Source organism: Saccopteryx leptura, chromosome 7 (genome assembly GCF_036850995.1).
Source record: "Saccopteryx leptura isolate mSacLep1 chromosome 7, mSacLep1_pri_phased_curated, whole genome shotgun sequence".
Classification (NCBI taxonomy): domain Eukaryota; kingdom Metazoa; phylum Chordata; class Mammalia; order Chiroptera; family Emballonuridae; genus Saccopteryx; species Saccopteryx leptura.
In genome coordinates, this window is record NC_089509.1 from 41,658,857 (window position 1) to 41,672,101 (window position 13,245).

Below are 13,245 nucleotides of genomic sequence, written 5' to 3' on the forward strand. Positions count from 1 at the left end.
GTCTTGTCTGGTAGATCTCTTCAACTACCCAGAAGTTCCCTTTTATTTTTCTCTTTTTCTTGATCTATTTTGTCTTTTATCACCATTATCTGTGTTATCATCAACAAGAACAAGTCTGAAGAGACAGACTGTAGTTAAATTTGCATTACCAGAAAGGGTGATCAGTCTCCTATCATCTCCTTAAATTTTACTTAAGTATTTTCCTAGTGAAATAAGGTGCTCTATAGCTATTTCTGTATCTTTTTTTGTATGTGTGTGACAGACAGAGAGAGAGAGACAGAGAGAGGGATGGATAGGAACAGACAAACAGGAAGGGAGAGAGATGAGAAGCATCAACAATTTTTCACTGCAGCTCCTTAGTTGTTCAGTGATTGCTTTCTCATATGTGCCTTGATGGGGGGGCATTCAGCAGAGCAAGTGACCCCTTGCTCAAGCCAGTGACCTCTGAGTATTGAATCTGCATCCTCTGCATCCCAGTCTGACACTCTAGCCACTGTGCTGCCGCCTGGTCAGGCTATTTCTGCGTCTTTTTATTGTTGCTGTCAATTAAAACCAACCATTCTCTTATCTAAAGTAAAACAGGATAAAGACAACTAAAATTACATTGCATTTTTAAGATCTAACAAACCTTGAAATTTTTCTGTAAGTATATTTGAAACAAGAATTTGTGGGATACAAAACTGGTACTTACTCCAACATATATTTTTCCCTTTGGGTTTATTGCAAATTCTACCATAACAATCTGAGGTAATTATTTAACTATTTAATGAAATTTTTTGACATCCTAACAAATGTTCAGATTTTATTACAAGATGGTTATCTTTAACCTGGTTTCTAAAAAGACTAACACAGTGAAATTTGTAACTAAATAGGATGTATTTCTACCAAGTTTGCACCTCTTAAAATATCAACTAGTAGTGCTAAATAAAAGCTCCATCATTGTCCCTATTTACTTTTAGTTCCAACTGCATAATTTTACAATTTGAAAGGTTGGTCAAGAGAAACTAACAAGAGAAATAAAACCCAAACCAGTTTTATTTCATTTAGTATATATTGATTAGACTTTGAGCTATTTAAGCCTTTTTTTGCTACAACTACCCATAAAGTCATTTATACCTAGAAAAGAGTTAGAAATTGATATAAGTGAAAGGGAATAACAAGAGAACTATTAATTGACCGTTTAGATTTCATTTTTTTCTCATTGCTTTTCCTGGAATGTTTGTGAGGAGTCTTATATACCACAGGTTTACTCTTCTGGGAAATTTTTTTCAGCCAGATTATTCAGTTATGCTGGAAAGAATTTGAGAATCAAGACTTCTTGTTACATTTTCTCTGTATCCAATATTATCTGAATTTTAGATTCCCTAAAACCAAACGAATAGGACTTCTACTTTTCATGGAAAATTTTTTTGTTTTGGATTTACTCCTAGATTATTTATTGACAATTATCTTAAAGAACAGGGTTTATCAAAAATTAATGTACATATAAATTGCCCAGGAAACTTGTTAAAGTGTAAATTCTATATAGTAGGTCTAGGGTAAGGTCTGAAATTTTGCATTTCTAACAAGCAGCCATGTAATGCTTTTGCTTGCTTATACAGGAACAGCTCTCTGAGTAGCAAAGGCCTACAGCAGAGTTGTTCAACATAGTGCAGTCTGTTTAGCACTGCAGTCTGAAGACTGCCTACAACCAGATTCGGTGTGGGTGCTCATTAGAATACAGATCTTCATCCCTAACATGTTTTTGCAGAGACAAGTCAATGTAGTTACCTTTTACTCCTAGGAATAAGCATTTTAAAATAAATGCTCTAGATTATTTTTATATACATTTATTATAAAACAACAACAACACTTTGCATCAAGCAGTTTGTCATTCTGTAGTTTACATGGAGGCAGAGAGAAGGTTGAGTAGGTACTGGCAGACTGGACTAAGAGGTAACAGTGGTTTGCCTTCCTTGAAAATTCTTTCTGATTTTGTGGATCAAGGAAAGGTACGTGTTGACATTTGAGAAGTGCTCCTACTATTTGGGGTATACTTGAGAATTGGAAAAAAAAAACCCAACCCTAATTCTTTATATCTTTTACATTAGATTACCTGAAAAGTTCTCCTTTAAAATTACTGGTCCTCATTATTTATTTAGCCCCAGAGATGCCTTGCTTTATTTATATTTTTATTTTTAAATTACAATCGACATACTTTATTATATTCGTATAAGACTTTCAGGTGTACACTCTAGTGATTAGACAGTACATAACTTACTAAGTGATCATGCCAATTAATCCTACACCCATCTGACACCATACATAGTTACTAAAATATTAACTACTATACTAAGGTGACCAATCATCATCCTTTAGGGAGTACAATCCTTCTTTTGTAAGTTCCGTCCTCCTTCGAAAAGTGTCCTACTACATATCCTCCTTTTTGATATTGGAAGACTAATCTGTAAATGTCCGTATTCAATCAATGCAGAGTTTATCCATTGCATGTGATATGACGTATCTGTATTTGACATGACATTCGTCAAGGATCAATACAGTGTGGCCAGGCGTGATTATGAGATGCATGCGCTCCACACGGGAGACCTTGAGAGAGCGCAAAATATAGTACTGAGTATGCGAATGGCTTTATGTACCTCTTACTGAAACATGACACAGCACATACGGCATTGCAGACTCATGATTATTACTCAGTAAATATTCAATCATAGACAGGTAAGCACAATTCATGTTTTATTAATTCATTATCTATTTAATAATTTCCAAATACATATAATTTTATTTACAAGTATTTTCCCAAAATTTGAGTTTTAAAGTGGAACTCTAACCTCAAATCATATTTATTAATAATGCATTTTGATTAAATAGTTGCATAAAACAGATGTTTTTTAATTAGAAAATTATAAATACACTTGAATATCACTCCAAATTAGTAGTTTTCTATGATATTTAGTTTTACTAAATGAGTACTTTTTCTTACAATTTTATTAAAAATTAATAGGCATGTAAGCATAGCTACAATATAAAATATTACAAATGTTTTTATTATGCATTTATCATATTATAGTGTATTATTGTTTCAATAAATAAAATGTTTCTTTTATTTACAATATTGTTTTATTCAACTTATTTTTGCCCTCCTTTTCATTGTAAAAAAGTTGGTCACCTTAATATTCCCCATGATTATTCTGTCACAACCAATTTGTACTCCTTAATCCCTCCACCTTCTTCACCCATCACCTCAAACCCCTTCCCATCTGGCAACTATCAGAATGTACTCTATAAGTCTGTTTCTGTTCTGCTTGTTATTTTATTTTGTGTTTTAAATTCAATGGTTGATATTTATTGTTCATATTTTTTATCTTTTTCTTCTTCTTAAAGAAGACCTTTTAACATTTCATGTAATATTAGCTTGGTGGTGATGAACTCCTTTAGCTTTTTCTTGTCTGGGAAACCCTTAATTTGTTTTTTGATCCTAAATGATAGCTTTGCTGGGTAGGGTAATCTTAGCTGTAGACTCTTGTTGTTTTATCACTTTGAATATTTTATGCCAATCCCTTCTGTTCTGCAAAGTTCTTATTGAGAAATCAGCTGCCAGTCTTATGGGAGAGCCCTCTTAGGTAACTAACTGCTTTTCTCTTGCTGCTTTTAAGATTCTTTCTTTGTCTTTAAACCTTTGGCATTTTAATTATGATGTGTCTTGGTGTGGGCCTCTTTGTGTTCATCTTGTTTGGGACTCTCTGCATTTCCTGGACTTGTATGTCTATTTCCTTCATCGGGTTAAGAAAGTTTTCTGTCATTATTTCTTAAAAGAAGTTTTCAATTTCTTGCTCTCTCTTTTCCCTTTCTGGTACACTTATGAGGTGATGATTCAAGTGTTCCAGATGCTCCTTACACTATCCTTATTTTGGGGGGAATTCTTTTTTCTTTTTGCTGTTCTGATGGGGTGTGTTTTGCTTCCTTGTGTTTCAAATAGCTGGTTTGATTCTTGGCTTCATCTACTCCACTGTTGTTTCCCTATAAATTATTCTTTATTTCAGTTAGTGTATCCTCATTTATGACTTTTTTTTAATGCTATTGAGGTTCTAAGTTTATTGAGAATTCTTATAACCAGAGTTTTGAACTCTGCATCTAGTAGATTGCTTGTCTCCATTTTCTTTAGTTCTTTTTCTTAATTTTTGTTCTGTTTGTTCATTTGGGACATGTTTCTTTGTCTTCTCATTTTGGCAGTGTTCCTGTGTTTGTTTCTATGTATTAGGTAGAACTGCCATGTCTCCCAGGCTTGGTATAATGGCCTAATGTAGTAGGTGTTCTATAGGGTTCAGCGGCACAGCCTCCCTGATCATTCAGACTAGGCACTTGAGCTGCAGCCTCCCCAGTGTAGGCTTTGAATACTTTCTTGTTTTAGTTGAGCCTTGATGGATGTTCACATGTCAGCGGGAGAGATTTACCGCTAGACCAATCATCTGTGAAAACTGGCTCTGATCGCTGACCTCTGACCCCTGTGGAGGATCAGCTATGCAGGAGCCTACCCCACAGAGCAGGACTTACTTCAGGGGATCTCTGGTGCCCAGAGCCCACCCCTTGAATGTGTCGTTTGTAGAGGTGGTTGTGTGGTGATGCTTCAACATGGTCTGAAGCTGCCTACTGGGTGCAGTGTTTCTGGGGCCTCCTAGTAGTTGCACGTCAAGGTCAGCTGCCACCCGTGTTCTGCCTGGAGCCACCCAGCATGAGCTACAGAGTGATCTGTAGGTAGTGCTACTTGTGTTGGGCTTGGAGGTGCCCAGGAGAGGCTGAGCTGGGAAGGAAGGCCTGCTGTTGCTATTGCTGGTCTGGAGGCCACTTAATAAGAGGCACGGGGCACACTGAGGCTAAATGCTAATTGTTTGAGAGACTTTTAGAAAACCTGAAGCAAGAGCCAGGACAGGCCATTGATATGCAAAAGCCACTAGAAACAGATTGGGTAGGCCTAAAAGTTGGATGGGGTGGGGCCTCAGGGAATCACCAGGGTGGGGCAAACAGTGTGAGCCATGTTAATGGCGACTCATTTGTGGTGCCCTTCTACCAGCTCTGTGAGGGGAGGGCTATCAGAGAAACAGTGGCCTCTGCCAGCACTTCTGTCTGGCAGAAAGTTGCTTCCTTAGGTTTTGCCTTGATGCCAGGCAGTTCAGTTCCTTCGCATATGTCTCTGGCATCTTTTGAGCTGCTGCCTCAGAACTGGACTTCAGAGGGAGTGAGTCCAAATAAGTGGATCCTTTAAGAGGGACTGCCTGGGACTCCACCAGCCTTCTGTCTCCCTCAGTCTCAATCCTTGCTGGTTTTTACAGAGAGAAGTTATGAGGACTTCTCTTCCTGCCTCTAGAACCCTGGGCTGAGAGGCCTGGTGTGGAACTGAGGGGCCTGGTGTAGGGCTGGTACCCATTGCTCCTCAGAAAAACCTCCTAAGCTGAGAAATCACTCTGAATTTTTAAAAAAGATTTTACAGAGAGAGTGAGGGAAAAGAAGTATCAACTTTTAGTTGCTTCATTTCAGTTCTTTATAGATTGTTTGTCATACGTGCCTTGACTGGGCAAGCCCAAAGTTTTGAACTGGCAACCTCAGTGTTCCAAGTTGTTGCTCTATCCACTGTGCCCCACAGGCCAGGCCTTCCAGATTTTTATCCACCAGACGTGAGTGTGGGTCCAGCCCTTCCTTGTGTTTGCCCCTCCTCCTGTCTTCTTCTAGCTTCAGTCCCCCAGTTCTGGGCTTCCATTCAACTACATTTCAGGCAGTTCTGGGTGATGGTTGTTCTGTAGTTTAGTTATAATTTTGGTGTGATTGTGGGAGGAGATGAGTACCACAGTTGCCTACAATGCCATCTCAAGATGCACTGTTTAGAGCAGTGATTTTCAATTGGTGTGCCACGAGAATATTTGAAGTAACATGCAGTACCTGACTTTGTAGTCAGGAGCACTGACCTCTTTTCCCTTAGACTGTCAAATAAAAAAATGGAAATACCCAACACAACAATAGCTGTCTGGTATGCATGAATCAAAATTATACCTAATTATTATTATTATTATTATTTTGGTCAGATCAGCAAAAATATAATTTTTTTTTTTGGAGTGCCAAAGAATTTTAGTAATTAGTTTATGTGTGCCATGAGATGAAAAAGGTTGAAAATTGTTGCTTTAGAGTGTGACCTCACCTCTGAACAATTTGAGATAATGATCTTCTTCCTGGTCATGTTTTCCTCTCCCCCTTTATCACCCATACTGAGCTCAAAAGAGTCAAGAGGCTTTGACTAAAAATAAATGACAAAGATTTCTTCAAGGGTCTTAAGATTTGCCAATCAAAAACACAACTGGGCCATGTCCAGAGTGTTACAAAGGAGAAAAAAAATTGTGAGAGTTTTTGCAGTAAAAAACACATATTTGAAAAAGTCAGTTCTGCATTCTTACTCCAAGATTGGCTCAGGATGGTCATCTTCCAGATGTCAGGTATTCTAGATAACAGATGTCAAGTGATTTGGATAATTAAACATCCTTTCTTAAGTGGAACAAGTAGTTATATCAGGTGGGCAAAAGTAGGTTTACATTTATTTATATGGAAAAGACAGTACTTAATAGTTAATAATATAAGAATAAACTCTGTGTTTCATATACTCACAACTGTAAAGCTACTTTTGTCTACCTCTGGAGTATCAGGACATTGTTCTAACCAACTGAGCTACCCAGCTAATGTCATTTGTCTTAAGTCCTTCAGACGTTTAACTATGGAATCAATGTACATCCAGGCACTGGCACATAATTAAAATGTTTAAGAGTTTAAGTTCCAGGCTAGTTGAAGTACAAATATAATTGTTCCCTCATGCTTCAGCCTACTTGATTTTAATAATTTAGTAGCTTGACCATAGTGACTCCATTCTATTTTCTTAACTCTTTTCCTCATACCTCTCTTCCACTTAGCCCTCCACACCCAGCTCTGGTACACCTTCCACTGAAAGCTTTCCTTGGGCTAGCTAGTAACAAGTGTCAAAAAGTGGTTTTTTTTTAATGTTTATTATCTTTGACTCAGTAATTTTACTCAAAAGACATATCTCTAAGAATCAAACATTTGTTGGATCAATGAAGCTGTTAAGTAGTTTATACTTCCCAGGTTTGTTTCCTAAGAATTTTATTTCTTTACAACCCTCCACTCAGGTTGGTATCATTACCCGTACATTAGAGATGAAAAAATGGATGCTCTGAGAGATAAGCAGACTGCCTGGTCAGGAAGATAATAAGTAGTGAGACCTGGTTTTGAATGATCTGATTCAAAGCCCATGTCTTTACATAATTTTTTGGCTTTCATTATTTTAAAAAGTTGTGAATATATATATCTAAAGAAAATATTATAAAGTTAATAGTAAGTTATGTACAGTAGTTAATTGTGATCTAAGTAGTGAGTGACAGAGATGGTTTTCTTCTTTTTGTCTATGTATTTTCATATTTCCAAGAAGAACATGGATTATTTCTATAATAAGATACCTACATTACAAAGGGCCTTTCAGGTTGGTTTCACCACCATCAACAACACAAAAGCCTTCTTGGCATTTGCTTTTCTTAAAAAAAAGGACTCATTTCCTTTGCCACACTATGTCAAAACCCAGTTCTACAACTACTTTTTGCTCTTTTCACACTTTTATTAAATTATTGTTTCAAGGTTGTTCTTTCCAACTTGCTCAAGTTGGAAAATGTACTTTATTCATTTTTTTTTTATTTTTAGGGCTAATATGGTGCCTGGCATACTAGACATATATCCAAAGAGATTTCTGTAATTGAAAATAACTTTAGCCTGACCTGTAGTGATGCAGTGGATCAAGCGTCGACCTGGAATGCTGCGGTCACTGGTTTGAAAGTCTGGTCCTGCTGGGTCAAGGCACACACGAGAAGCAACTGCTATGTGTTGATGCTTCTTGCTCCTCCCTGCCTTCTCTCTTCTCTAAAATCAATCAATAAAATATTTTTTCAAAAAACAAGAACTTCAAAATAGTGAAATCTTTATTCATTGTGCTGTTTTTCTCTGTCCCTTTCCTTGTGCAGTAAATACGTGTTTGTTCCTAGTCTCTGCCATGGCAGAGCAAATCCCAGCTGCCTTTTATCTCCTACTGCTAAGAGCAGTAGCCACTAAGTGTAAAAAATCAAAACAAAGCACTTTCCCGTCTCTCTGATGGAATAAAAGCAGTGAAGCCCAAATAATGCTTAGTTACCAAAAGCCACGCCAGGTGTCTAATCGAAAGGTATTGATTTTAGCTAGTAAATAGCCCTTAATATAGTTGGAACCTGGGTTGAATATGCAGCCTGGTAATTAGCTAATAAAGCAAACAAGAGCTAGAGAGAACGTGGCACAGTTGGATAAGCAGCAGCCTTTCATCCAGGAAGCTTGCCTAGGTCTAATACCTATCCATTCAGAGGACTGAAGTTACCTTTAAGACCCATGCCTAGTGTTTTCAGCCATTAAATAAGGAAAAATTATAATGCTATCATAGGGTCTGAGATATAACTAAAAGCAGTTGTAAATGTTTGACAAATATTACATGCAATAGAAATGTTTCCTGAAGACAGATGTTGCAATTTAATAATCTGAAGTGGGGAAGTTAATAACTATTTTAGATCATTAAGATAATGTTTAGTGCCCAAGGATAATTATTAAACAATTCTCAGTTTGCTAACTCATCGGATACTCCAGAGAAAGCCATAGCCTGATTATTTCTCATTTTACCCGCCAACTGCTCAGTGAAACTGCAAAGTGTCAGAGGACAATTGGGATGAAAGAAAAGCAAGAGTGAGAAGGGATGAAATTGCTTAGATAGCATTCTGAAAGAGAAAAATCAGGGGGAGGATGAGAGAGTGGGTGTGAGTAAAAGGGTTAATGTGCATAAGATCTAAAGCAAAGATGGTAAATTAGAGGCCTATGGGTCAGCTTCCACATCCAAATGCATTGTAATAGGCCTGCAGAGTTTTGTTGTTTTTACTGCTTTTTTTGTTTGTTTGTTTTGTTTTGTTATTAAATTTGATTGCTCATATTTTCTTAAGGGGAAAAAGCATTTTATATACAAATTCCAGATATCTAGTTTTTTGTTTGTTTTTTTTAAAAAAATTCAGAGTATCTAGTAACAGTAATAATGAAAAAGACCTGCATAAAGGCTGCTCACTTTATTTTTTTCTTAAGATTTTGATTATGAAAATCTTAAGGCTTATGGAAAAATAGAAAAAAAATCTATTCACTTACCTCCAAATTAAACAGTTGTTAATATATACTTTGCTATGTTGATTATAAAAGTAAACACTTATAACCAACCATGCATTTATATTTTTGCTGAATCATCTTAAAGTTGATATATTACTTTATTGCTAAATACTTTAGCATTCTTTTGGATAGTTTCCTACATAACTACAATATAATTATCACACTGAAAAAATTTCTATTGTAATTCCCTAATGTCCTCTTCATTCAGTCCACGCTCAGATTTTCCCTGGTGTCCTTGAAACTTCTACATTCATTTCCTTTTCAAGGCGGGACCCAATGAAAACACACATTGCGTGTGGTTATGTCACATTAGTCACTTTTACTCTCAATCAGGCTTCCCTCCTCTCCCCTTGTCTTGTTGAAATGGTCAGTTGTAACATTTACATTATACTCTAAATTTTCAACCTTTGTTTGGCATTTCTTTACTTGTTAAAAAGCTGAAAAAATATAAAATAAGAATTCAGGAATCTCTCACATTTTTGAAGTCTCTGATATTGCTTGATTCCTTCACAAGGTAGAAAATTGAGCCCATTTATATGGTTGTATATTGCTTTGGCATCTTGAATGAAAAATACCTTGTAAATACATACTAATAATGGACTGAGGGCGTAGCTCTACAGAGACAGGTTGGTGTTAATGCCAAAGGAAAGTTAATGGTGGAAACTGTATCAGTTCCTATCGCTGCTGTAACAAATTGCCACAAAGTTGGTAGTTAAAACAACAGAAATATATTCTTCCAGAATTTTGGAGGCCAGAGTCCAAAATCATTATCATTGAGCCAAAATCAGAGGTCAGCAAGGTCTTCCTCACTCTAGAAGGCTTAGAGAAGAATCCATTCCTTATTTCTTTCAGCTTATGATGGCTGCTATCATTTCTTAGCTTGTGTCTGTATGATTCCATATTCCAATCTCTGTGTTGATGATCATATTGTCTTATACTGTCCGTGTGAAATCTCTCTATCACTTCTTTCTCATAAGAATTCGTGTGATTGCATATAAGGTCCATACTATCATCTCAAAATCTGCAAAGTACATCCTTCCTCACCCCATATTAGGTAATATTCAAAGGTTCCAGGGAGGTTATTCGACCTACCACAGAGCTACTTTTAAGTCTTTCCTTTAGCAGCATAAGCCTGGGGACAGTCTGCTTTTCGCCTAGCCAAAGAGCAGGAACATAAGTTGTATCTGGGTAAACATAATAATAGAAAAGCTACAATTGTACTAGCAGTACTTTGAGACCCACTTCAGGAAGATCATCTTTGGGAGCACAGGACTATGCTCTTATTGCAAGAGCAGAGGAAAACCAGGTTGAAAGTGAAGACCACACCCTCAGGAAAAATTGCCTTCTTCCATATTCCACTATTGAAATATATTTTTAGAACACATATTATGCTTACCAGAAAAAAATATTTTTAGATGCCCTGACACCAGTTTCTGGTTTCTTATCACATATCAAGTTGTCTCAGTTCTCAGAAACTTGGCTGGGGTTAAGAGTTAGGAAGAAGGAAAGGAGATTATTTGCAGTGTGGTCTAGAGAATTAAAAAATATAGACACTCCATTAAATTGTCAAGTTTATCCTTGATGATGTTTCTGTTTAACACCTGCCGAAAAAGCTATTTCAAAAGTAAACTTCAATATGTGACTCAAAGAAATAGAGCAAAGATCTTCTATTTTTCTGTTGTTCATTTTTTTTTTTTTAAATTTGGCTTCACATAATGCTCTGGCTGATAGAGGGGAACGAAGGAGATTTGCTTCTGAGGCCAAGGTATGTGTAGAGGGAACAGCCCCAGTTACTCTCTGGCCTATGTGCCCTGGGTGTAAAGTGTTTTCCTCTTGGCTTGGCAGAAATTAGGTCAATGTCTACCTGTTTTAAGGCTGCTGAATTAAGACACAGCATTGTTATTTTAAAGCTAATCACACAGATACATAATTATTGTTCATTGTTATTGCTATCCTATTTTTGCTCATCAGAATCAGTTATTTAAAAAAATCATATTGGAACATTAAGAACAGTGGCCAAATTTATTTTAAGCATTTGCTGCTGAGATTCAGGCCATCCCCAGGTTATATAACAGGCATTCAGATGGGGAACTGAACAAATCTCCACTTTCTTGGGCTGTTTACCCTCGGCTCAGTTGCCTCTTTCACAGAATCATAACCAGGTTTACTCTGAAGAACCCAATTCTTCATTGTACTTCACCCTCACCTCAGAACCTAATACTTATTCATGTTCTCTGCATGAGTTTCTTGGGACATTTCTGCTTACCCACAGCCTTCCCGCTGCTATTAAATAGCAGGCTATGTTCCAGAGACAACATTATTCAGTTGACATCATCAACATTTGCTAAAACTTGTTTTCAGGGCTACCCTGCCTGAAGAACAGAGTGGATACCTGCCTAAAGAAAAAGTTCACATTTCCTTTACCCTCAAGACCTTTAAATCTAACAGAGTTTCTTGATGCCACTTTATATTAACGTATTAAAATTTACTTTAAAAATACTTTCCCCAATTCTCATAAAGCAGAAATAAAACTTCAAGTACCCATTGAAATACATTTAGTATTTTTATTTCATCTTTTCAAGGATCATATATTTTCACCTCATTTGTGATCCTAACTCTTTGAGAATCAATGACTTTTCTGCTGGATACTTTTAGACATCTGTAGTTCTGCATTTAAGAAGTAACAAGTAGGTGGAGACCCACTAAATGAGCTGTTCTAATTGCAAAGCCTCAAAGTCACTGGCCAGGTTTTGTTCAAGGATTTGTTTTAGGTTTTTCCTGGACAGCATTGTTAAACTTTTAGGAATTCTGTATTACTGATTTTTCTTTGTAAGTAGTAACCTTGTCTTTGTTTAACATCTGGTTATCTTCTTAGTTTTCGCAACTATTGTTAACAATGAATAAGATGGTAGGTTCATATCGTACTTAAATTATGTAAACTACTAAAGTGTACAAGAGTAAAAAAATGTAATGAATGTACACTGGAGCTCAGAACAAAGGTGTCTTGGCTCAATATTGTACCAAGAGTCAGAATGTTTGGGGTTTAGGGATGGAAACTGACCTTGATGATACTTTACTGATAATCCATAAACCAGGTACTTCACATATATTATCCCATTCAATCCTAGTTTGGCCATATATTAGTTGTGTTATCTTAGGCACGTTACTTTAATAAATTTGAACCGCAATTCACTCATCTGTAAAAACAAAACAAAAATCCCCACCCCCCAAAAAAACCAGACCAACTCAGAGAGTTACTTTGAGGATTAAAGATTATATGACCTTGTTAGAACTAGTGTCTGGCAGAGTAAATACTATATGGATGCTCACTATTAACATCTTCACTGATGAGAAAACTGAGATTCAGGGAGGCTGGAGAATCAGGTCGAGGTAAAAGAACTTAGATGAGGATGAATTCGAAGTCCACACATTGTTCTCGCCACCAGGCAGTTTCTTATTTATGTTTAGCTAACTAAGTAACCTTAAATAAGTTACTTAATACCTACCTGTTTTAATTATATCATTTCTAAAACAAAAATATGGGTGTTAATAACACTATGGCCCCTTTCATCCTTTTATTACATAATCTTTTTTTTAATTGGTTTTAGAGAGAAAGAGGAAGGTAGAAAGAAAAGTTGATTTGCTGTTTCACTTATTTATGCATTCATTGGTTGATTCTTGCCCGTGCCCTGACTGGGATCAAACCTACAACCTTGACATATGGGAAGATGATCTAACCAGCTGAGCTAGTCAGCCAGGGTTTATTACATAAATTTTATAATGGGTTTTGGTGACTAATAAACACTTGAAAACTTCTTTCTCTCTTGTGGACCCAAAAGGGATCTATGGAAAATAACCTCACAGGGTAATCTAATTATAAAGTCTTAATGTCAACTGTAATTGAAAAAAAATTTAAAAATTAAAAGAAAATAGTTCATAGTGGGTAGTCAAACTCCAGGCATATAACTTTTTAGT